General features: G+C 44.9%; 1 protein-coding gene across 1 annotated transcript in view; it reads left to right on the forward strand.

Annotated features, from left to right (window-relative positions):
- Positions 1–25,464, forward strand: part of DPF3 (double PHD fingers 3) — a 279,920-nt gene that overhangs the window by 234,737 nt on the left and 19,719 nt on the right. The window lies entirely within an intron of this gene.

The following is a 25,464-nucleotide window of genomic DNA, read 5'->3' on the forward strand; positions in this document are numbered from 1 at the left end:
TTTTTATTGAGATAAAATATGCATTACATAAAATTTGCCTTTCTAACCACTTTTAAGATACAGTTCTGTGGCATTAAGTACATTTACACTGTTGTGCAACCATCACCACCATCCATCTCTAGGATTTTTTCATCTTCTCTAACAGAAACTCTGTACCCTTTAAACACATACTCCCCATTCCCTCCTCTGCAGCTCCTGACACCCACCATTCTACTTTCTGTCCCTCTGAATTTGACTCCTCTAAGTGCCTCGTGTAAATGGAATCATACAGCATTTGTCCTTTTGTCACGGACTTATTTCATTTAGTGTAATATCTTCAAGGATCATTTACGTAGATGTGTCAAACGTTCCTTACTTTTGAAGGCTAAATAGTATTTCATTGTATGTATAAACCACATTTAGCTTATCCATGTATCTTTTGATGAACATGAAGTAAAAATGAAGTTTCACATATTTATTACACACCACTCACTTCCTATAGTGACTCAAAATTTGAGACATTAGGTTCAATTCAGAAGTCACCTAAGGGATCAAATATCTTCTTCCATGGCAAGCGATTGCACCCTCTAATTTACTCCCTAGGAAAGAGGACCTTGATTGAGGGGCCAGTGCTTTCTACCTAGAGTGTGTCTTTGACTTTTTTGCAGATATTTTCTTTGGGCTGCTTACAGGGATGAGAGGTCTGGCAGGAAGTTGTACTCTCAATGTAAATAACTAAGGATAGAGGAGATCCAGGATGATCAAATGTCCATAATGGTGGGCCATGAAGACAGGGACTGACTTTTTCAAGTGTCTGATAATGGGTTGTTGGCCAAGAATGATGTGCTTTCTGTCTATAGGTGGTCACTGACTAAGAGGGAGGGCAAAAGTACACACATGGACCAGAGAATGAAAAAGAGAGAAAGAAATCATGTTCCTCATCCACTTGGAAACATGTGGTTACCACAGATGGTTAGCTCTGGGGTTGAAAATCAGATGCCAACAGAACAGGTATCTTTGGTGAGTGAAGCAGGGTAAGTGTGACAAAAATGACAATGCCAGAGAGATGTGGAACAGCCCTTGAGGCTCAGTCTCAGGTCACAGGGAGAAAACAGGAGTGGTAGGGGAGTGTCTCGAGCCAGGAAACACTTGTGCTTCCAATGGGGCAGCCGCGACTCAACTCAGGGGATGCAGCCTGCAGGAGGTGGGCCCAGGGTTCCCAGGTTTTCTGGTTTTTCAAGGGAGGTCACAATTTAAACATTTTGATGATATCTCCCCATTTTTCAGTGTTGGTGATAAATGAAAACTGAAGATCAGCTTTGAGTGCCCTAACTGAACATGACCATGTGCCTACCAGGTACACTTAGATGGCTTTGGGGCAGCTTTTCCCAAGGGCTTCCAGTCTGGGTAAGGTGGAAGTTGAGGTTGGAATACCTTGTCCAGATTCTGATAACAGCGGATCTTTGTCTGAATCTATGGATGCCTCTAGCGGTATCCTGACTTAGGATTGTTATGTGGTGGGAATGGGTCCCTGGGTCGGTCTCTGGATGGAGTTAGGTCATTATTCCGCACGTTAGGGGTGATTTAGGATATGGCTCCACCAGAAAACATTCCCCCATCCGTTTCCTTTTCCTCTGCATGTCCATGGAAGACTTTCTTTTTAGAACTCTGGATAGAGTTGTACAGTTTAGAGATTTTTTAAAAATTCAGTTTATTCTTATTGATGACCATTTGTCTATTACATTACTTTCCTTTTACCCTTCTTTTCTAAGAAACCCAAATCACTCCATGTAACTAGAACCATCTTCGAGTTGTATTATATCCCCAAATCAGCAATTTCAGAACTTCCTTTCATTAAAAAAATCCTTCCAGAATTTTAATTTAAATTAATTTTTAAGTATTTTATATATAGATTTTTTTACAAATTTTTTTAATTAAAATTTTTGTGGGTATATAGTCAATGTAGATATTTATGGGGTACATGAGATGTTTCAATACAGTCATGCAATGTGAACATAAGCACTCATGGAGAATGGGGTGTCCAGCCCCTCAAGCATTTATCCCTTAAGTTATGAACAATCTGATTACACTCTTTACATTATTTTAAAATACACAATTGAGCTACCACTGACTACAGTCACCCTACTGTGCCATCAAATAGTATTTTATGTTTTATGTGCATCTTATTTCAGAATATACTTTGTAAGAGAGTTAGGCTGGCTTTTAAGTATGCAAACACTACTCGCTGGGGTCACGGTTGTTTTTTGGTTTTGTTTTCTTTTGTTGGGTTGGAGAGGAGGTTACTGTGAATAAGCAGGTTATTTGCCTTATCATTTATAATGGGGATCAGCAAATTTCTCCTGTAACACACCAGATAGTAAGTATTTAAGGCTTTGTAAGGCAGACATCTGTCACAACTACTCAGCTCTGGGTGAAGCATGAAAACAGCTGTAGAGGATATGTACAGGAATGGGTGTGGCTGCATTCCAATAAAACTTTATTTACAAAAATAAGCAGTTGGTCAGATTTGGCCCACAAGACATAGTTTGCTGATCCCTAATTTAGAAATAGAGAGTATTGCACTGCTCAGTTGGGGGTGGCGGTGGTAATGGGGCATTTTCTAAGCTTCAGGACTAAGGAAAGAGAATTTCACGTGACCAGGTGAAAGGCTGCGGATGCATTTTATGATCAGTACTGTAAGCTGTTTCATGGCCAAATGCAAAAAATGTTTCACAGCCAGAAAAATCTCACCCCAGATTTGGGAAGCTCTCTACTAGTTTTTCTAGTTTTGGTACAGAGTCCAAACTGCAGTAGTGCAATGTTTACCAGAAGTGTCTATGAATAATCCAGCCATGCATAACAGTGACTCTCTGTTACGGACATCATGACTAATATTTTTCATCTCTAGCAACTTGGGTCTTATCAGTTAAGTGAACATAGATGGTAGAGTTTCATCTGTATGAGACAAATGATAGGGGACATTGAGTGGGGCCCAAGTTGGGAGATGTGGAGTTGTTGCCGTTAGAGAAATGGTCTCTCTGTGGTGAGCACAGATTCTTTAATGGCTGTGGCTCCTTAAAGTGGTTAATTATGGGATGTTGAGGATGTTGCTGAGATATATTTCTTCCTAAGTACTTGGATTCTTCATATTCAGAATCACACTTTCCCAACTTCTTACTTCACCTCCCAAAACGACCAATAAGATGACATGTTCTTCCTTGGATGGTGGAGAAGATTACTGATATCAGACCTCCTACTGAATTGAAACCTTCTTACTAGTTGCACATGGAATGGTCCTGAAGGGTGGTTGATGAGCTAGTCACGATAGGTGGTAGTAGTCAAGCTAAGTTTATTGAAGAGATGCTCTTTAGCCATGCTTAGTGGATACTCCACTGTGCTGAGAGGATCAGTGACTTTCAGACCTCAGGATAGCTTTCAGTGGAGTTTATTGCTAAGTTCCGCCAGTTACCTCTAAGTTTCCTGAAAACGGGCAGTGTTTGGGATAAGCATGTTAAATATCTGCTCCATGTTCTCCAAGCTCTACTCTGTGATCACATATGAAGTCACCCAGAAGTTAGTTTTCAGGCATAGACTAGGAGGAGAAAGAGTCTTCAGACTAAAAGATAGAAAATGCTATGCTTTGTATTTTACTAAACATGGTGTGAACGACACACATCTTTTGGTTACCTGATCTTTCTTTACACCAGACTAGGAACTACTGTTTTGAGAGGTGATGACAGTGGTCATGAATGGTTTAGCTTAATCTGCTTGACCGGATTATGTTGATTTTATTATTGGCCATCACCTGGCAAGGCACAATTATAGCTGAGATAGATCTGGAAGTCGTAGTGGAACACAAGCTGGAGGAGTATTGTGTTGTTTATTTTTAATAAAGCATGATAACCAGGCTGTGTTAAACTGGGGATGATGTGGAAGGTCTGGGAAGCAATGCTCCAGCTCTATTTAACATTTGACACCACTGTGTTTGAATTAGCTGAAAAAGACTGTGGAAAATCCAAAACGTGCAGAAAAGCGTATTAACAATATGTTTAACAGGATGAATAATAAGCCCTTTAAGGAAAGGTTTGTGGATTTGGGGTTGTTTAACTTGGGGAAAAGAATTAGGGGTCACTTAATAGCTGTTATTATGTGTATCACTGAGATACAGGCACTGACCAGTTACGTTTGGTCTCCAGGGAGCACAGGAGAAACACCTTGGTGCCTAAAACAAATAGACAAGCAGTTCTTTTGACACCAAGCATTTTAGACTGTTGAGGCTGATGGGGAACTCACTGAGAGCCAAGCGTCTCTCTTGCATAGAGTTGGGGGCATGGGCTAGATGACCTCTTGGGGTACCCATCTAGCTCTGCAGTGTTTTGCATTATAGCTGGATGACCTGGAAGAGTTGGTGCCTAACTCACCACCAGGGAGTGGGGAGACGTGGAGAAGATTAGTTTCACAGATATGTGTTATGGTCACTAACTAAAATTACATTTCTAGGCTTGTTTCTATTCACACTGAAGCAATGTCTCAAGCCTTTTGTTGACTTCCGTTGTTTTGGTGGCATGAGCCGCCAGCTGAAAAGTGAATGCAGTGGCAAGAGACATTTTCCTGCGGAGAAATGCCAAGTATGTGAAAAAGAAACAGCGAGAAGACACTGTAAGGACAGTAAGGCCAAAAGGCCACCAGGTGAAAATGGTTCTGCTGAAACTCCATCTGAATTCCACTCCAGTTTTCATCTCATTGGACACCAACCACATCCAACATCATCCTTGGTGCATGGATTTCATAATTGCTCATAGGACTTGAATATTATTCTCAGCATGATTTTGGTTGAATGACCTCACTAATATTTATGGTTGTCTATTATGTTCTCTCCAATCTGGGCAGGAAAGGTCTTATTAGAAGATGAATTTAATTATATATACAATTATATTTATATATGTTACATATATAGATAAATGACAAAAATTCTGCTTGGGAAAAGAAGGGATCGGCATTCTTTCTAAATAATTTTGAAAAGAACTCCTTCAGAAAAATTTTGCTCTGTGTTTGATTTAAAGAAGTAGCAAGGATTGTACCACATTTAGCATGTGAAGTGAATTTTCTGCGGACCATAAATATGACAGAGTTTGGGGATGGAGATAACTTGTGTAAGAAAGAATGAAGTATGAATTGCCAGCGTGAACATTTGTGCTGAAACTTCTGCTTGGCTGAGTGATGGGCACAGAGAGACTAGCAGTTTGTAATCCTGAAAACTTCTTTAGTTACAATAGATTGTTTTACTCTCCATAGATCTCAACTTTTTGTCCATAATTGAAAAATAGATCAATGTGTTTTGACCACATGCTGCTACTTTGTATAATGACCCTCCAGTTACTGGTTTGCTTTATACTACTGATAAATGAATCATTGACCAAATGTCTTGTGTTGCAATAATGCACTAGGTTCTGCAAGACATAAAAGAGAAGCAAAGGGGAACTAGAATAACCTTTTGGGGGATACTTTCTATGCATTGGTTACTGAGTCTAGGCTTTTTATAGATATTAACTTGTTAAAGCCATATAACAGCCCTTTATTAAGATTACAATTCCTATTTTACAGAGATGGAAACTGAGGCTCAGGGAGGTTGAGTTGACAAAGGCAGCAGTGATCGCTGGTAAAGTCTGATTTTTCTGGTCAAAGATTTTTCTGGCTCTAAAGCCTTTTCCACTGTGTAAGATACCTTTTCTGTTCTGGAGGAAGTGAAACAGGTGGTTAGCATGTTATTCAAGACAAGACCATTTATAATTAAGGGCCAACCTGGTGCAAAATGGGAGTGCCAGGTAGGCTCAGGGAAGGGACCAGTGCCGGTTGGGGTAGTGGGGGAAGTATAGAAAGAGGCACAGAGTTGGGGTAGACAAACAGAAGGCAGACCACTGAGAGCAAGAGTGGGAAATATCTGAGCAAAAGCTTAGAGGTGTGAATGGGCCCGGGAGGCTTGGAGCCCGAGCGGAGATGAACGTGAATGGAGTGGAAGAAAGATCCTCGCCTGTTAGGGGGAGTCAAAGGCCTGTTACTAACATCCACACTGTGGCAGCGCTTGATTCACTAGGGCATTAGGGCACAGTAGGAAGGAGGAGGCCGGCCACGAGCTCTTGAGCAGGACGCATGTGATGTGTAGGACGACTGTGTGAAGACAGCTGAACTGGGCATGCTAAGGAGTTTGGGTTTGTCTACCTTTCCCCACCAGGTTACCTCTGATCCTGTCGTGGTTCTAGGATCCTAGACCTCGTGGGGGAAAAGAAGCGATCAGCACTCCTTCTAGATGTAGATGTCGTAACAGAACCCCAGTTTCTCCCGTCTTCTGGGTGATACTTACCCAACTGTTAAAATCTTCAAAGCGCTGAGTGTCAATTCCATGGGTGTTTCCCACCAGTGATCATTCTGAAACCAGAGAAACTGTGATGACACTACCTGCTGGGTGGTGATGCATTTGGGAGGAGTGTGGGATATCCTGAGAGGCTGACTGGCTCCAGAAAGCTTTGTGTCTGAGAGGCCAATTTAACTTTGGGATCAAAATCTATGATTGTTCTCCTAGACAAGTTGGAAAAGGGTTTATCTGAAAAAGCACTCTCTGTCTAGACTGATAGGTCACCGAATGTGATGCGAGGAAAAGACAGGAAATCAGGCTGAGATGCTGGCCATGAAGCTCCTTGGGGTCTGACCCTCAGCTGATTTACTTCTTGGAGGACCTGAGAAGAGCTGAGCTTGCAAGCCCTGAGTGCTGGCTTCCATTTCCGTCACCGATTCTCTTCGCTCTTCACCTCACCTTGTCGGTAGGCTCCTCGCTGGCCCCTGAGGCCGAAAGAGGTGCGGCCATGTGTGAGGGGGGTGCAATGCGAGTCAGGGGATCTGAGCCATCTACTCCATGGAGGCCCAGAGTGGCAGGCCCTCCCTGACATGCTGCATAATCACCAGTGCACTCTCAATGTAATCTTCCTAGCAGCCTTGTCAGAAGTTATTGTCCCACTTAGCAGATGAGTAGACCAACTCGGAAGGGTTAAGTGACTCGGGCCAAAGCTATGCAGAAGCGATAGAGCCAGACTAGACTCCGGGTGTTCCTTCTGATGTTCACATTAGTGCATGTGCCATTGCACGTTACTCCCAATAATGTTCAGTGACAATTGTCTTGCTTACGCTCAGCTGAAAGTGGCAGAGCACTGGACTAAAGAGGTTGTTTGACAGCATGGAATTGAAACCCACAACAGAATATCCATCCTCCTCCCGAGGAAAGGAAGAGCAATTGGATGTGAGCCTCCACATTGACCGCTCTTCCCACCCTACCCACCCCTGCATCATGTATACAGCACCTGGGCCTTGTACAGCGTGGTCTCACCCTTGCAAACTCCCTCTGTTCATCTGCCTTCTGATTGTAATGCTTATGTCGGTCTGGTGCAGCCTGCATTCTGGGGCTCACTGTGCATTCAGTGCAGTGGGGCAATGTTCTGTTTTATGCAGCCACCTATGTTACCTACATACTGGTTTGAAATTTCATGGTGTGCTCTGCAATAAATACCCCAGGCCTGCCTCTGAGGGCCATATTAGGGCTATTGCAGGCAATCCTCTGAGTTAATTTTGCCCAGCAGAGGTTGAGAAGTTTGGCTCTAAAGGAAGTCTCTGTCTGCTAAATGGCCCAGGGAGCGAGACCTTGCCTCCCGGCTTCGCCTGCCTTAATTTCAGGAAACTCTCTGCAGCTTCCCCCGCCTTTCCCCCCGCAGCACCCCCTCCGCCGGCACCATCCTTCTGGTCTCTGCTGTGCTAATCACAGCTCATTCTGGCTGCAAGCCTCATTTGGGGAAAGGGTGCTCCAGGACTCCCAAAATGTGAGGAGGGAAATGAAGGGCATTTGGCGAAATGCGTCAGCCCACCACCACCAAATGAGTCATGGGGACCACCCCCCTCTCCAAGCCCGGGGAGCTTTGTGGGGAAGGGCCCTCTGCCTTGTTCAGGGCTCACTGGGAAAGACTTTCCCCGTGGGCTTTACCTTTGGAGCAGGTGGTGCTGGCTTTTATTCCGAGAGAAAGGGAACCAGGCTCACTGAGTGTCAATTCCAGGTTACCCCAGGTTCTCTAGCCTCATTGTCCCCTATGTGACAACCCTGTGCGGTAGGGGGTGTTCCCATTTTATAGCTGGAGAACTGAGGTTGAGAAAGTTTAAGTAACTTGCCCAGGATCAGGAAAACGCACATGTGTGGTAACAGGGAGAAGCCATCCTGGCAGTGAGTCCTGTTGCCATTGGCTGGTCAGTGACATGGGGTTATGTCAGTGTGCAAACGAGCCTTAGCTTCCCAGCAAGGGCAAGCTGGGTGGTTGCAAAGGGCCAGCTGCTCTGGCCAGCCTGCCCCATGCTGGGCAGCTGTGTGGGACCCTACCACGTGGCTGGCTGCGAGACTGTAAGGAGGGGAGCAAAAAAACCCTCAGCCCCAGGCAGGACGCTCTTCCTCTCCCCAGATTTCTTTGCCTCTTGTTACGCCATTTTTAAGGCCACAGACATCATTTGGCTGTACTGCTTCAAAGGAAATTCTGTCTCCATCTTTGTAAATAACGAATGCAACCTGGTGTTAGTCAGATGGTCCTGAAAGTTCCCAGATGCCATTTTGGTGAGAATGTGACATTTACAAAATTACTTTCTTCTTCCATCCGCCCTGTCTTCCTGCCTTACCTTCATTGCCCAAACACAGGAGCACTTCTTAGAGAGGCTCCCTTTCTGTGAAAGCCTTTGGAGCTGTCCCTTTTGGAAACTTCTCCCTCCTAAGAGGCTGGGAAAAAGAGAGCTGGGTGCAGCGCAGACAGTGCCCAGGAATAGTTTGGCCCTGGCTTCTGATGTGCATTCATCCTTCCGGAAGGCAGGGTCAGGGAGGGATCAGTCGCTGGCTGAGGCCCCAGGGGCTCTTGTTTGCTGTGGTGGCTGAACAGGAAGAAGGAGCAGCCCCGGAGCACGATGCCAAGGTTCCAGACCCCCTGCCCGCCCCCATCCTGGGCCACCTCCCTCAGGGGCCAGGGCCATGCTGCAGAAAGACTTAGAAGACCCGGTTACAGTTCCAGCTCTGCCGCCACGTCTTCCTGTACCCTGAACAAGTCACTTTAGCTCTTAGAGGCTTGGTTTCCTTCTGTGTCTAAAGAAGGGGTTGGCCTTGGTAGTCTCCAAGATTCACTCTGGTTCTGACAGTGTCTGACCTGATATCAAGTGAGGAACCTGCGATAGTGCTATCCTCGTTAAGAAAGTTGTTGGCATTTTAACTGGGGATTTTTGGAAGGGTGATTTTTAAGCCACTGGAGCAACATCAGTTGTGGAAGTTTCAGGCACTATTCCTGGGTGTCTGTGAAGGAGAGATGGCATTTTGTATACCTCCCACCCACACACGCTGATCCTGTCTTGGAGGTAGACGTCTCCTTTGTCCTCTTAGCTCACCCATACCTGTGATTCCCTCTGATCCCCTAGCTCCATCCACATTTTACTTTGAAGAGGCAGATGGAGAGGCAGCATGGTTAGAATTAGAACGGGCATCTGTGTGGATCCAGGGCACCTATGGGGTGTGCACCTATAGAGAGCCACTGATCGTAGCATTAGCTTGACCCACTCCAGATGAGGCTGTGTTGGCCACAGGTGGTGCCCTATCCTCAGTTGTCGGGTGCAGAGAAAAGACCCTAGAGCTTGTCTGACAGAGGAGGAAACAGAAAGCAGAGAGCCGTCGCCAAGATCTCCTGGTCCCCAGGGCTGTGCTGGCCCGAGTCTCTGGACTCCTAGCTGAGTGGAGTGTTCTCTCCCTAGCGGGGCTCCCTTCTTCAGCTGATCCCTTCATCCAGTTTCTGTTTCTCCCCTTTGATTTCAGGGAGCTGATTAACTTCTTTGTCTTTCCAGCCTTTCCAGATCCTCGCCTTTAACTCTGTTGGGGCGGGGTTTGGAAGTGGCCTTGACCTGGTTTTGCCCTGAGGTCATTCAGGGAGTGTCTTTAATCCCGGATCTTAGATTAGCTACCACAGCTGGGATGAGCAGTCCCCCCTCATCCCCAGGCCATGCTCTGGGTCCTCATGTTTCCATCAAGGGCAGCCTGGAGCGTGGATGGGGCGGGAGAGTTGTGGAGAGGAAAGCAGGTGGTCAGGTGTCTATTGCCCCAGCCCTCTGGCAGGGGAGGCCACCAGATGGTCAGAGCCCAGTGCTCTCTGGAGTCTGCTCATCAGCCCCTTGGCCTCCCGTGTCAGGGGAAGGGTCTTTCCCAGGGTTTGTTTCCTGTGGCCGAGCAGTGTGGTGGTTACTTGCATGGGTGTTGGTTGGAATAAGATACAGGTTTTCATCCTGTCTCTGCCAGCAGTTGGCTTGGTTGTCTTGTGTAAATTACTTAGCTGTTCTGAGCTTCAGCTTCTTTGTCTATAAAATGGAGACAATAATACCTGAGTTACAGATTGTTTTAAGAGGTAAATAAGGAAGTGTGTTCAAAGTGCCTAGCACATAGGAAGCGCCTCATAAAGTTGAAGCAATAGTACTAATAAATTAATAGCCCCCCAGGGATGAATCAGACAATTGAGTTTCTGCATCTTTTAAACAATTTGGCCAGAATTCTGGTCAAGTTCCCTAATAAGCAAGAACCAAAATCTCTTTTCTGAGTTCTTATTCTTTTACCCATTCCTTCCAGCTCACTTCTTTGTCTCCTTCCTTCCTCTTCTCGCTTTGTTGCTTCTCTCTGTCCTCACTTTTCTGGAACCTGTGATGACCTCTTTTCTTTACTTATTCATGATCCAAAGTGCATCCTGGCAGTTCCTAAAGCTGGTGCCATGCAACGAATTTTCTGTTTGCTATGAGTTCCACCTCCTGCCTCCATGAAGACTCCACAGGCCCCCAGCTGAAGGCTCCCCTCCTGGCTGGCAGGGTACTCATCACCCCTTGGGATAAGGATTTTCCCACAAAATCCTTTTCCAACTTAGGTCTTTTTAACTTTCTATTCTTTGGGTTCCCAACCACCATGACAAGTAGATATATGAGTCTGGAGTTCAGAAAGAGGTTCCTGCTGGAGATATAAATTGGGAATAACAAGCATATAGAAGACAGTGAGGGGAAGTGAGTTCACATAAAAGGAAGAACTGGGAGAAAGGGAGAAGAGGAGGAATCAGCAAAGAAGACCAAGAAGGGGCAGCCAGTGAGATAGGAGGAGAGTCAGGCGAGTGTGCGGAGAGGGGAGAGTGTGGAAAGGAGGGGCATGGAGAGAACTGGTCCTTTCCAGTTGTGCTAAAAGAAGAAGGAGCAGAGAAATTGGACACTCGACAGAGCGCCTGATCAGGAAGGATCTCTTTGGAAGACAGGAGCTTTTATGGCTTGTTTGTATGCTGGCTGAATGGTCTGCTAGAGACAGAGAGACGTTGACAATGCAAGAGGGAATAACAGCAGGAGCAAAATTCTCAGGGTGAGAGGTAGGGATCCTGGCACAAGTGGGAAACTGGCTTTGGGTTAGGAGCTGAGACCGTTCACTCCTGGTAATAGGAGGGAGACAAGCGTAGGGATACAGAGGCAGGGAGCTGGGTGGGTGTGGCATGGAGAAGATGCGATAGTTTTATTCTTTTTTTTATTCTTTTTTTTTTGTTTTTTTGAGACAGAGTCTCACTCTGTCACCCAGGCTGGAGTGTGCAGTGGCATGATCTTGGCTCACTGCAACCTCTGCCTCCCGGGTTCAAGCAATCCTCTCACATCAGCCTCCCGAGTAGCTGGGATTACAGGCATGCACAACCACACCTGGCGAATTTTGTATTTTTAGTGGAGACAGGGTTTCACCATGTTGGCCAAGCTGGTCTTGAACTCCTGACCTCAAGTGATCTGCCTGCCTCGACCTCTCAAAATGCTGGGATTACAGGCATGAGCCTCCGTGCCCAGCACAATAGTTTTATTCTGATTGCTTCTGTATTTTTCAGCTAAATAAGGAGAGTGTGAGGATGGGGTGTAAGATATGGGAGATTTGCCAGGATAGAGAGAGATGGGAGAATAATTTGACTAGGGAAATATGGGGACAATGCCAAGATCTGTAGTCACCATTGGAACCATGACTGCTCAGCACACTGGTGTATTTTTCTGTGCTTGGTATAGGCCAAAAGTAGGTGAAGAGTTGGTCTTAACCAGAAGTTGAGTAAGTAGGAAAAAGGGGTAGAGGGATAAGCAGACACATGCAAGGCTGGATGTGGAATCTCAGATGGGTGCATGAGCAGTGACGATGTGAGAGGAGATATGGTGAGAAGTGGTACTGTCCATGGACTGGAGCTCCTGGAGAGATTAAAGAATTGATGGTGTCTGCCTCACCGCCCTCAATAAGTAGGACCAATCTTGCTACTGCTAGCCATCTCCTCGTGACTTTTGGCTCAGATATATTCCTCTTAAAATAGTTGAATAGACACTAAACTAGAAAATGGTCAAAAGTAATGCTTGTTCTAGGGCTGTTGAATCCATTCATCATTTAACAAGTGCAATCTAATTAGGTTGCAAAGATACTCAAGTCTTCATAGTGAAACAATGGAAACCGTGTCTTAAATCTATCCTAAATCCTTCCTACTACTCCAGTTGAATCAGCCCTACTGATTATACTGGAATGGGCATTTGTGTTTGTTTTTAACCCTACAAAGGAAATAGTCTAAATGCTTTGTCTTCTAAAAGGTCTTATCCTGGGGAGAGAGTGTTTGGTGCCTGTCTGAAGTTGCTGAGAGAAGCTAAGACCTCCTGTTTATGCAGGAGACCCACAGGTCTCTGGCAAGCAGAATTGCTATCGGGAAGACAGCTTGTGCCTGGACGCTGGCCAGTATGGATTGATGTCCTTTGCATGCAACAATCACAGGCCTGTCTGAAACACTTATGGGTATGTCGACAGTGGGCTATGAGGGTGAAAGAAATACAGAATTTCTGGGAATGGGCATAGAGGTTTAGTGGTGGCAAAACAAAGAAGAAGAATGGTAAACCTTGGCCTTTTGTTCTTTTAAAGTTTTCCAGCCTAACAAAGCAGTACTACATAGCCCATGGTCTTGATCCTCATAATAGAAGAAGGATGAGGTGGGCAGGAGAGGCTTTCAAACCCTCATTGAGCAAGGCTGACTCAGGATGAGAGTGGTGGGAAGACTTGGCCATGGTTCCACACGCTGCATTAGAGAGCAGCTTGTTGATGTGCAAGAGCTCCCAGGAGACGCTGGTAGCAGAGGGTCTCCAAGTGTGTCCAGGGCCATCTGCATCTGAGCCCCCTCAGGGCACTAGCTAAACAGGCAGATTCCTACCCACTCCGGGGCAGGGGAATTAGAAGCTTGGGGGCCTGAGAATGTGCATGTTTACAACATCGTTCCTGGTAATTCTTCTGAACTCTGAAGTTCGAGAGCAGCTGGTTCACCAAAATGGCATGACTGTGGCTTGGAGAAATGAGAAGACCAGTGATGGACATTTTCACTCTGAGGTCCTTGTTCTCCAAAAGAAAAATTCCCCATCGAGGCAAGGAGGGCAAAAGAGGTGGATGCCTAGGATGTGTGTTTGAAGGAAGGGGGCGGAGAAAGTTCTTCAGGGAGATTGAGAGGCCTGGGTAAGCAGTAGGCATTAGGGGCTAAGAATTTAAACAAGGGAATCTGATTTCTGAGCAGCCTCCACGGGGCCTCATCCACCAGCAAAGTCAGACTTGTTTTACTGGTTCCAGCCTTGGAGCCCTGCGCCTGACAGTGGCCAAAGGGCTTCTACCTAAGGTTGTGGGCGTCCTTTCGGATGCACTTCATAAAGGCAGTGCACTGGTGATGCTGAGGGCACTCACTGGGCTTGGAGTAAGATGGACTCCACTTAGTGGCTACAGAGCTGTAAGCAGGTTTCCCATCCTCCCAGGACTTGGGTTTTCTTATCTGCATTAGAGGGTAGAGAAGGCATCCCAGAAATGAGGTATTTTGGACAAGAGTTGGAGGATGAATAGAAGTTCCTAGGACAGGCAAAAGGTGGAAGTAGTAGTTTATTATTCTTTTATTCATATCTGCATGGATACATTCACTCCTTTGATAAGAGTTTTTTTGGTGGAAAGGAGAGGAGGGAAGTCAGTGTGGAGAGAGTGAAGATTGAGTGGGTGTCCCAGAAAGGGACTGAATTTAGAGAAGTGTATCTCAAAACACTCTGTGCATCCGAATCACCCGGGGATCTTGTTAAAACTGCAGTCCCTAGGTCAGATCTGGGGTGAGTATTTCTAACAAGCTCCCAGGGGATGTTCATGCAAGTGGTCCGTGGGTCCACTTTTGTGTAGCCAAAGTGTAGACAACCTGTTTGACAGGTTTGGTCATGAATGGGAGTTGAGAGATAGTGAGAGACCTTTGTGTACAAAAGTGCAAGTGCAAAAAGAACAGTGGTTTTTTTTTTGGCAGGGGTCGGGGGGGTGGGAGGTGGTGGGGGATGGGGGTGAGTAGGCTGGGGGATTGGGGGGGTGGGATGTGGCAAATACTTTTCTGTGGTGTGGTGGAGTTGGAGTCCATGGTGGGAAAAGAAGAGGAATCTAAAAGAGGCGGCTGTGGCCAGACAGCAAAGAGGCTTGCAATGATAAGAAGCTTACTTCATGCTGCAGGCAATGAAAGACAGAGGAATTACTTAAGGAGGAATGGGTTGACACCTTCTAGCTGGTGGAGTAGAAAAAATATTCACCATCATTAAAAAAATCCCTTCTTACCAGCCTGGGCAGCATAGAGAGACCCCATCTTTATATAAAATTTAAAAATTAGCCAGGCAAGGTGGCATGTGCCTGTAGTCCCAGCTACTGGGGGAGGCAGATGGTGGGGCATGGACGCTGAGGAGGGAGGATTGCTTGAGCCAAGGAGGTGGCGGATGCAGTGAACCCAGATTGCACCACTGTACTCTAGTCTAGCCTGGGTGACAGAGTGAGACCCTATCTCTGAAAAAATAACAAAAAAAAAAATCCCTTCTTAACATCTCTATTCTCTTTGAAGACAGAAGTATGTGACTGTAGCAATACTGTGAGTCCAATCACAAAACATGGCCACCATTTGGTTTGGGTCAAGCTGGACCAGAAAAGATAGAGTTTCTACCTCATGGAAAGGAAAACAGAAGTTATATATTTGACCAGTGACCTGCTTAAGATGTGAGTCTTTAATTCTCACATGAAACTTTTAACCTATTCAGCTTAATAGCTCCTAACTCAGGGATAGCAAGTCGGTTTCTTTTTGTGTGCAAACTCTAGACTGGTGACAGCCACTTGGAGTGCTGTGGTGAAAGGATCATAAGGTCTTATCCATGCAGATTGGAAGAAAATGTTGAATTGATTAGTAATGTCTGCCATGGGTATGGGATAGAATAGTGATATATGTGTCACATATTTAGCTATCCCTGAAAGGAGGTCAGATTTCTGGTGATGTATGCCTAATTCTCTCACATCCAATGCTCAGGTGAACCAGAGCCATTTTAGAGATGGTTGGTGCTTTCGTTTCTCTGATTATGGAATGGAGTTTGTCACTGCTTATCCGGAAGGGCCTCATGAATCTTTGAACACTTGTGAGGCTCTTGTCTACCCTTACAAAGTACCAGGAAAGGCCCTCCTGCTGCACTACTTTAATATTGATGGGTGTTTTTGTACTGAATAGACCAAATAGACTATATGTCTTAGGGCATCATTTCTATTAAACCTGAAGACAGATGCTGGTAACTGGAAATAGCCATTGATTTGCTTTCTTTTGTACTATTCCAACTCTCTAATTTCTCCAGAGGAAAAAAAGAAAGCCCATGTAAAAATTATCCCCTCTAGCTTTCTAAGTAAGCAGTGAGATCAATTCTCATTCAGGAATTTGTTGGATAAATATTTGGTTGATTGTCAGGAAAAGTGGATTAATCTTAGATGAAAATTTGGCCGATGGAAACAGATCTATCAGTTGGGTTTAGTGATCACAGATACAGGAGTGCAGACCTGGTGCTGCCTGGATGTTGGGGCTTGGAAGCAAATGCAGAGGTAATACGATGCCAGATGGTGCCGGGTTTTGATGTACTCCCATGGAGCTCCAAGGATGTTTCTCCCGTGTGCAGTGCTGGCTCCGCGCGATTGCTCTTTCTTCTTTTTGAGAGTGTTGAAGGACATCAGGTGCCTCCAGGACTCAAGAAACCTGGTTGAGAGACTTCAGGGAAAGCTGGTTGTCACCATCATCATCCTCATTTTGCATTCTTCTGCCACTGCAATTTGGAAAGTGAATTCATGACTTGGGGAAATCGGGAGGTGGAGAATGAAAGGGGAGAAAAGGATTAAAAGGAGCCAGTGAGCCTTCGTTGGGGTCTCCAGTGGGGGTGGGGTTGTGGGCGTCTCGATTGTAGTACAGTCTGGTGATGGCAAAAAGGGGATCCTTCCTGTGTGCTCTTTTGTTCCTTTCCTAGACAAGGTGAGTCGGGAACACTCCTGTCCTTTCTTGACTGACAGTGTAATGGAGGTGTGGCGTGAAATTGGCTTTGGATGCCAGCTGTCTTTTGTACTCCTCTCTGAGGCTTCACAGGGAAAGCTGGTGATAGGCGGTCACTCGGGGGAGCCCTAGGGAGGACCTGGACACCCGGCTCCAAGCGGGAATAGCTGGCATGGCAAGTCTGAGTGGGACTGTGAGGTGGCGGGGGGCATGACCCCTCCTCACTCCAGCCACGGGCTGAGGAGCTGTGACCAATGAAGTCGAGCACCTCTGTTGAGATTCTCAGGAGCTGAAACCCAGTAATGCCACCATAGGCTGCTGACCTACTTCCTGCAGCCTCCAGGCCCCTTTGTGTGGGTTGGACTGGCTCACTCCTGAGCAATTCTTCCCCAGGGTTTTCCAGGATTAGTCACCGCCAGATGGTGAGGACTCAGTGCCCTGCCTCATATAAGCAAGTCTGGCTTCTTGAGGGATTTCGCTAGAGGCATGGAGCGTTGAGGCCCAAAGGGGCCTGAGGGGACAGCTAGTTCACCCTTATGTGGTGCAAACTGAGGAAACTGAGGCATGGAGAGAGTCAGTGGCATATTTCATCGTGCCTTGGCAAACTTCTTATGCATGCAAGGAGAAAATGTTGCTATATTTAGCAGCTTAAACAACGAGCTGAAATGCCATTGGGTTGCCACTTTTGGGTTGGCCATCCTAGGACATGGTGTAGTGAGAGACCAAAGGATTAGAATGTGAAGACATGGATGTTCCACTTGCCCTGGCTCCACTACTTGCTGGCTGCCTGAGCCATTCTGAGCCTCAACTTCTTCATTTGTAAATCAGGAATGTTCCTATCTGGCCTGCCCACCTCACAGGATCCCCATGGGGAATCAAAACAAAATCAGTGACTAGAAAGGTGCTTCCTTGGCAATGTTATAAGGATCATTAAAGTATCCAAACATAGCTTTCTTTAGGTCAAAATACTGGTTGCAGGTTCTTCCTCTGCTCGTGTCAGTTTGGCCATATTTCTAGGAAGCCTCTGACTTTCTAACACTGGGGTTGTGTTCTGGGGAACCTGAAGGGGAGGCTTGTTGAAGGTAAGAGAGGCTCAGGCAGGTGGAAGGAAGGCAGAGCAGGGTGAGGGTGAGATGGGGGCATGGAGGGCAAGGCCTGAAGGGGAAGACAGCAGGCTCTTTGGTGCAGCGAGTCTCCTCGGACCATGCCGTGGAAACAAGTTGGACCCAGGAAACCGAAGGCAGATGCACTCACCTTGCTGTAATTGCTGAAGGGCCACACCCATTCACATTGCCACTGAAATTATCTTTGTTCCTACTATTATCTCTTTTAAAGGAGACTCATCGAAAAAAAAAAAAAAAAACAGCATGGAAGAGATAAATGATCTAAAATCCCAAACCCTGCTGCTCTCCTTTATTGTCCAGACCAGTGCTGGGCCTCACCGTGGCTGGGAGTACAACGCAGACACTGCCTAAGCAGGAGTTCTGTCAAATGTCTGGTGTTCAGCCAAACCCCTTACTGTTCCTCCTTTGCCATTGTATTAGTTAGCTATTGCTGTGTAACAAATTATCCCCCAACTTGGCAGCTTAAAACTGCAAACATTTGTTATCTCATAGCTTCTGAAGGTTGGGAACCTGGGAATGGCTTGGGTGGGTGGTGTGTTACAGGGTGTCCTATGAGGCTGCAGTCCAGATGTTGGCCAAGGCTGCAGGCATCTCAAGGTTCCACCAGGGCTGAAAGAGTCACTTCCAAGCTCACTCTCATGTTGCCAGTAGGCCTCAGGTCCTCATGAGCTGCTCTGCTGACAGCCTCAGTTCTTTGCTGACTGAACAGAGGCTTCCCTCAGCTCGTTGCCATGTGGGCCTTTCCATGAGGCAGCTCACAACACAATAGCTGGCTTCCTCCGGAGTGAGTGATCGGAGACAGACAGACAGAGACATAGAGACAGAGCACACAATCAAAACAGAAATCACAGTGCCTTTTATAACTTAGTCTCCAAAACTGCATTTTGCATATCTGCCAAAACTCCAAAACCTCCTCTTTACTGTGTTTGTTAAAAGCAAGTTGTTGAATCCAGTCTACATTCAAGAAGAGGGGAATAGCCTCCACCTCTTGAAAAGAGGAGGACCAAAGACTTTGTAGGCATTTTTACAAAACACCACAACCACCATTGCTGCCTGCCACCATTTCTATCCTCACCTCACCATTCTATCTGGCTCCCAGTGCTGCTCCTCCTACCTTTGGCCCCAACTTCCCTCCTGGAGAATTTTCATGACTGCCACTTGACCAGACTCCGGGGCTGTGGGAGAAGCCTCCATCAGGACCTGCCCTAGCCTTGTGGGCAAAGCTCAGTCACCTAGGACTGAAGAGATTCAATCTAAGGTCAGCAAGAAAGGCACGGCTTCCAGTGGGATTTGATTCATCTCCAGGGGAAGCGCAGAAACTGAGGCTGGCAGGGCCTAATTTTGGCCCCAGAATCTACATCAGAAAATGATTCCTGCTATGAATGAATGGAGTTAGATAAAGACAACATTCCTGAGATCATTGTGCACAGTGCTTCCAAGCTTGAGGGTGCTGGATAAAGCCTGCGGCAGAAGAAACATTTTGTGAGGTCATCTGTGTGTGAGTTCTTCCTTCTGCACTGTTGAAGCCATCAGTGATGTGGAGAGGCGTGAGGGCCCACTACTACTAACGACTGTGTTAGTTCTCATCACCAATGGCTCACCCAGGGTAACATGTTCTCTTCGATTCTTATCTTCATCTGTCGCTTGATGGTGGTGCCACCCTTTCTCTTTCTTGGATGTCATGAAGTGCCTCTCTCTAGATCCTTCTCCCTTTCTGACCACATTGTCTCCAGCTTTCCCAGAGGACTCTCTTCTTGGTACTCTTTAATGCTTTCAATTCCAATGGTTACTCTTCCCTCTACCCCTAACTAGGTCCTTTTTACGTTGTGCTCTGTGGTCTCTTCCTGAATGTCTCACCAATTTCCAAGGCTTCATCTACTACCCAAACCTGATGATTTCTAAATTTATATCTCTAGCCTGGTCCTGTCTCCTGAACATAGACATACATTTTCACACTAATTCCTGGGCATCTTCATCTGCACAATTAATGGAATGTGCCCAGTTTGAATCCATTGTTATACTCTGCAAGTCGCATCTCTGCTAACAGTTTTATCATCTACTCTGTGGCCCAGCCTAGGAATCTTTGTGCCATTTTTTACTTCTCCCTCTTCCTCACACATATATTCCAGCAGGTATCATGTCCTGTTGACCAATTCTACCTCTCAAATGTTTCCTGCTTTCATCCCCACAATTATTAGATCTGCCCTGGACTAATGCCCCTCATTACAGTGTAAGCTCGAGAAGGGTAGAATTTGTCTGTTTTGCATTGCTCAGCACCTATCACAGCACCTGGTACATTGCAAGTACTCAATACAAATTCATTGAATAGATGGATTTAGCGACTGGTCCGCCTTCCCCAAGCATCTCCAACACATCTTACTTCTGCCCTATCACCAGACTCATCTCTCTAAAGTATGGGTACAAGCACATCAGATTTTTGCTTAAAAACCTCTGAGGAGTCCCCACTGTTTACAGAATTAAATTCTGATCCTTATGCCTACTTAAGAGGCTCTTCATAATCTTTCCTCATACCTTTCTAGCATCATCTCCTGCAATTCCTCTTTTCCCTGCCCTCCTTGAGCTACTCTGCTTTGCCTGAGTGGACCACGCACCTTACATTTCCTGCTGTTCCCTTTCCCTGTAATGCTTTTTTTTTTTTAACTTAGAAAACTCCTATTTTTCCTTTAAGGCCCAGCTTGAAAACTACCTCCTCTCAGTGGCTTTCCCTGAGCCTCTCATTATTTATTTATTACTTATTGCTTCCTCATCTGTAAGAACTTCATTCATTCTCCTATTATGGCTCTTATCACACTGTATTACAGTCATTTAAAAGAGTCTCTCTCTCTCTCTATAATAGTTATCTGTGTAACAAATTACTCCAAAACTCAACAGCTTAAAACAACAAACACTTATTATCCCATGGTTTCTGTGGGTCAAGAATCTATGTGTGGTTTATCTGGGTGCCTCTGGCCCAAGGCCTCCCATGAGGTTGCAGTTAGGTTGTCAGCTGGGGCTGTGGTCTCATCTGAAAGCTCACTTGGGAGAGAATTCAATTCTAAGCCCACACATGTGGGTTCTGGCAGGATTCAGTTCCTCTTGGGCTGCTGCACTGAGGTCTTCCTTCATATGTTGCCACATGGACCTGTCTGTAGTGCATCTCACAATATAGCAGCTGGCTTCCCTTAGAGCAAGTAAGTGAGAAAACATAAGAGAGGATGCAGAAGATGAAAGTTGCAGTCTTTTTATAACCTAATATGATAAGTGACATTCCATCACTTCTGCCATATTCTACTAGTTCTAGGCAAGTCATTTAGTGCAGCCCACACTCAAGGCAGGAGAATGACACAAGGGTATGGTGTCTTTCATTGGTGGCCATGCCAGAGACTGCCTAGCACACCTACCAAACTGAGCTCCTCAAGGCAGGAGTTATGTCTCATTCCTCTTTGAAACTTCAGCAGCTTGTACAGTTCCTGGCAATGAACTGGTGCTCAGTGAATTTGGCCAGATTAAGTGGAATTATTTTTCTACAAGAATCTGATCACAATTGGGTAGATTGCAAAGTCCACGAGAACCCTCAAAATTAGACTAAAATGATTTAGAAATGTAAAACAAAGTGTCTAAGTCTCATGAGTATAATGTCAGTCCTCTACTTCTAGGTACTTCTATGATTGCTTCCCAGGCTCACATAGAAAAGGATAGGAAAGCAGAAAAATATGTTTTTTCCTTTTGATTTAACACAACTCTGTGGAATATTTTTAGGGAGAAAAAATGAGAACACTGCTTCAAAGGTCCTCAGGCAACTAAAGAACTTAGACCACTCATTAATTCCTCTTCTAATTCATGGATGATCAGCAGTTGGAGGATCATGGGGAATCAAGTGTTGACTAATCACTGCTGTTTTCCACCAGCTATCCATCAATTACAGACATAATGAAATTTTCCTGGATGTACTCAGGACAGTAGGAAGTACAGGGATTACAGGGTCTCCAATCTAAGCAATGGTTTCTTTTTCAGGCTCATTTTCCTAAAGAAAACACAGAGCCTTTAGCCAGGGCCCATGGCTGGATGCTCCTGAGGTCCAGAGAGGCCTGGAATGCACAGCCAACGTCAGGGCTTTGCATCTAAAATCGATGTCGGGCTCTGAACAATGATTCAGCCTGGCCTTCACACACTGTTATGGGGCAAGAATCACTTTGGGCAGCTGGTTGCCTGCAATCTACAATTCCAGAGAAGCATTTAAAAGGAAAGTCATCCTGATTTGCTCATACTGATGACCCTCTTCTCTTAGTCACTTCCTGCCTGGCAATATCTGCTGCTGTCACACGGCAGCTCAACGTAGCTCAACCCAGATCTCATATTCCTCATCAATGGAACCTTACCCCAGGCCTCTGTCTACCTTCCGTTTATGACAGCTCATCTGTATAGGCCCAATTTATTGCATGGGGGTGGGTGGTATGGTTGATGAAAAGTCCTTTAGATTTCTGGATTTCTTTTGCTTTCTGTCTTGGCCATCTTTTGTTGTGTTGACATTGGACTTGGACTGGGCTGGTCAATATGGGAAAGTTGACATGAATTCTAGAAGGACTTACTGGCTATTTTAATTTCTTTCTTTGTTTTTTTTTTCTTTTTTAACTTTGAGTTTTAGCTGGCAAACTTTAGAAGGCTTGTTTATCCTACCAAGCAGATGGGCAATTGGGGATCAGTAGTATCTCTAAAAATACCATTTGTGGGTGGCATAGACAAAGCCACAGCTACATGGATAGCAGATTCCAATGCTTTAACTTAATATATTGAAAAACGAATGCCCAGAGAAGTCAAGTGACTTGTCCAAAGGACTCAGGTACTGTAATATATCTCAAAGTGCGGCAGTTGTAACTTGAGGGCAGGGGTGAATTTTCTCACTGCTATATCCCCAGTACCTAGAAGAGTGCCTGCCATATTTATATATTCAACAAATACTGTCAAAGGCATGAATAAATGAATAAATTATATTTTATCCTCAGCTGCAGTGACTAATTAGGGGCTCTGGGGTCATTACTATGACTCTCAACATATTCCTAGTGCTGTGCATTGACCCCACGTCGAGTTGAGTAAGTTGTATAAATCCAGGTCAAGGATTCCCTATCCCATTATTTCACTTTAAGAAGACCAACCATGATGCATGCCCTCAGGCTTATAGACAGGTATAGATCTACTTCCTGGGGACTCTACCTTGGACCACACTTGACCACGAAAACTTGGGGAATTTCTAGGACCATTTGAGAATGGCACCATGAGCCCTTGGCTGTTTAGCCCATTAAAGTGCCCGTAATGCTCTTGCATGAATGTGCTTTGTATGGTTATTTATAAGAATGACTGGTGCAATAGTCCCTGGGGCTTGCATCCCATGTGTTTCCTGGGTGGCACAGACCTTGGCAGCTGGAGGAGAGGATAAGCAAACCTCTAAGAGGAGTAGAACTGGATGCACAGGAAGGCGTTTTGCCCAAGAAAGGGCAGCCACAGCTCACACTATCATTTATATTTAATGCATTTTTGTTTGTTTGGTATTTGTCCTTTCCATTCTCTTTCTCTTCTTTGTCCTCTCTGAAGTGCAATAAAAATGGTGAGAGAAAAAGGGAGCCATTCACATGCCTCTGGAGTGCCATTGTGATCATCGATTTGCAGGTGTCTTCAGCGTTAGAAGTAACATCTGGGGGCAGATGGAGATGAACCTTCAGACCTTTGCAGAAGGTTTACAAAGCAGGGCTTGAGAAATAATTTTGTGAAGCAGCAGTGCCCAGTTATCCTACTTGCCATAGTATATACATAAAGAAGTTGAACTCTTGATTGTTCAGAATTGGTCCATCCCTTTCCCCTTTACAGATTCAATAAATGACTGAGCCTCCTTCCCTCCACCTGCCAAGCTGAGTCTCAAAGTGGAGGAGCATGAAGAGAAGGGGAGGGAATGGGGCAGAGAGAGAGACAGAAGAGAGAAAGGAAAGAGAGAAGAGAGGAGAGAGAGAATGAAAATGAATGGATCTGATTGAATGAGATGGCTTTCCAAAGAGAACTAGTAATAATTTTTCTTCTCAAATTACCCTGTAGCATGATGATTCAGATATGACTATACTTTGCATGAATGCTTTAGCTAAACTTCATATATACATTTGTAATTTGTAAATACCAGGAATTTTGTATGTGTATGAGAATATAGAGAAATATTCGAAATTTGAGCCAAATTATTTTCTAATGAATGCCCATGGAGACTTGTTTTTGGTGCTATTTTGGGTTGGAATTGATTCTATGTATTTTATATAATACAATTTCTATAAACCAAGCATCAGAACAAGGAGCACAATTTGAGTTTTGCATTTACTTGCCTGAGAACTATGGATATTTAAGTTCTCTTTGCCTGAGAAATTAGCTTTTAAGAGATCAACATTGATAAATAAGGTAATAAAGTATAATTAGATGTTTATAATTTCACATTGAATAAATAATAGACCATGCTGATTCCAAAGTTATTTGTATTTATTTTATTTATGTTTTCAACGCATACCTAGGAAGATAATTTTTTTTTCCTGGAGCCCTAATTCAATCAGCAATGTGGCTTAGCCTAGTCCAAATTAAATACCAGCGATAATACAATAAAAACTCTTTTAATAAGGATCATAATGTAAGAGACACATGTCATAGCAGTTTGTGTACTTCTTTTGCCCAGGGTTTGTTGAAAATGGACTGTGTTTCTCTCAATGTACTGAATATCTGTAGAGGAGGTTGTCTAGTAGGTGACTCAGGTTAGCTTTTAAGTTGCAGTCATAATGTGAGCTTAATCCACAGGGTATATTTAGATATTTTCTCCCCTAAAAGGCTGGAAATACCCTTGTGTTGGGGCAGTTGTGTATTAACATGCATAGAAATTGGCAGCTGTGAATATGAAACCAACACTGGTTTTGCCTGGATATTTATCTGTGTGCCTTCTCACTCAAATACCACAAAATCCCATTTGCTGTCCCTTGAACATTTTCAGCATCTGTGCACATGTTTCTATAAAGACATGAGATGTGTCCTTCCAGTGCCAAGGCTGCTGTCACTGCTTTCAGATGCCTGCCTTTCCTTTTTTACTGAGCTCAGTAGGCTGTAGTGTCAGAAACACTGGGTACTCCCAGCCTCATGGGTTATCATCTGTCTGAGAAGTTTCCCATACCCCATTGGTTTCCCTTTGCCTCCATCTGCTGAAATAGCACCCTGAAGCCAAATGCTGATCTCCCAAAAGCCCACTCCAGCAGTTAGATCTCCCATACATAGTGGCCATGGGTGACTTACCCAGTGTCAACCTCTAGGGAGAATTGAGCTCAGTTCTGGAAGGGTTAGGGCTGAATCAGGAATGGCTCTTCACACCAAATTCACCACTGACCCAACTAAACAAGCTAGCAGGAGATTTACTGAATGCTCCTGATAGAATAAATTTAGAGGAACACCCGGGAAGGACTTGGTTTTTAATGATCCGGCTGGGCTGAATCACGCACACTGCACCACTTTCTAAATTCATTTTGGTAATTGGAATCTTATAAATGCTCTGTTGAATCATGGCACCCAGGGGGGGCCTGGGAAGGGTTGTCTTCCCTCCACTACACTGGGCTATTTAAACAGCAATACGGGTATTTCTTGCTTTAAAGAAAACTGGGGATATGAAAAATCTAGATTTCCAAGCAAGTATTAAAAGTGATTGCTGTTGTTTCCATTAAAAATAACTGCAATTACTTTTGCACCAGCCTAATACCCTAGAGAATGAGGGTTAACTTTACGTAAGAGATTAAGATAGGAATCCTCAAGTATCGAGTGACCGTAAGTATTATAAATTACCTTATAGCCATGTGCTGCTTTTTTTCTTTCACCTTTGAATTGGAAAGACTGTATTTGTTATTCTCTTACTTTCAAGGTGTTTAGGAATTAGTTCT

This window comes from Piliocolobus tephrosceles, chromosome 6, assembly GCF_002776525.5.
Source record: "Piliocolobus tephrosceles isolate RC106 chromosome 6, ASM277652v3, whole genome shotgun sequence".
NCBI classification, from domain to species: domain Eukaryota; kingdom Metazoa; phylum Chordata; class Mammalia; order Primates; family Cercopithecidae; genus Piliocolobus; species Piliocolobus tephrosceles.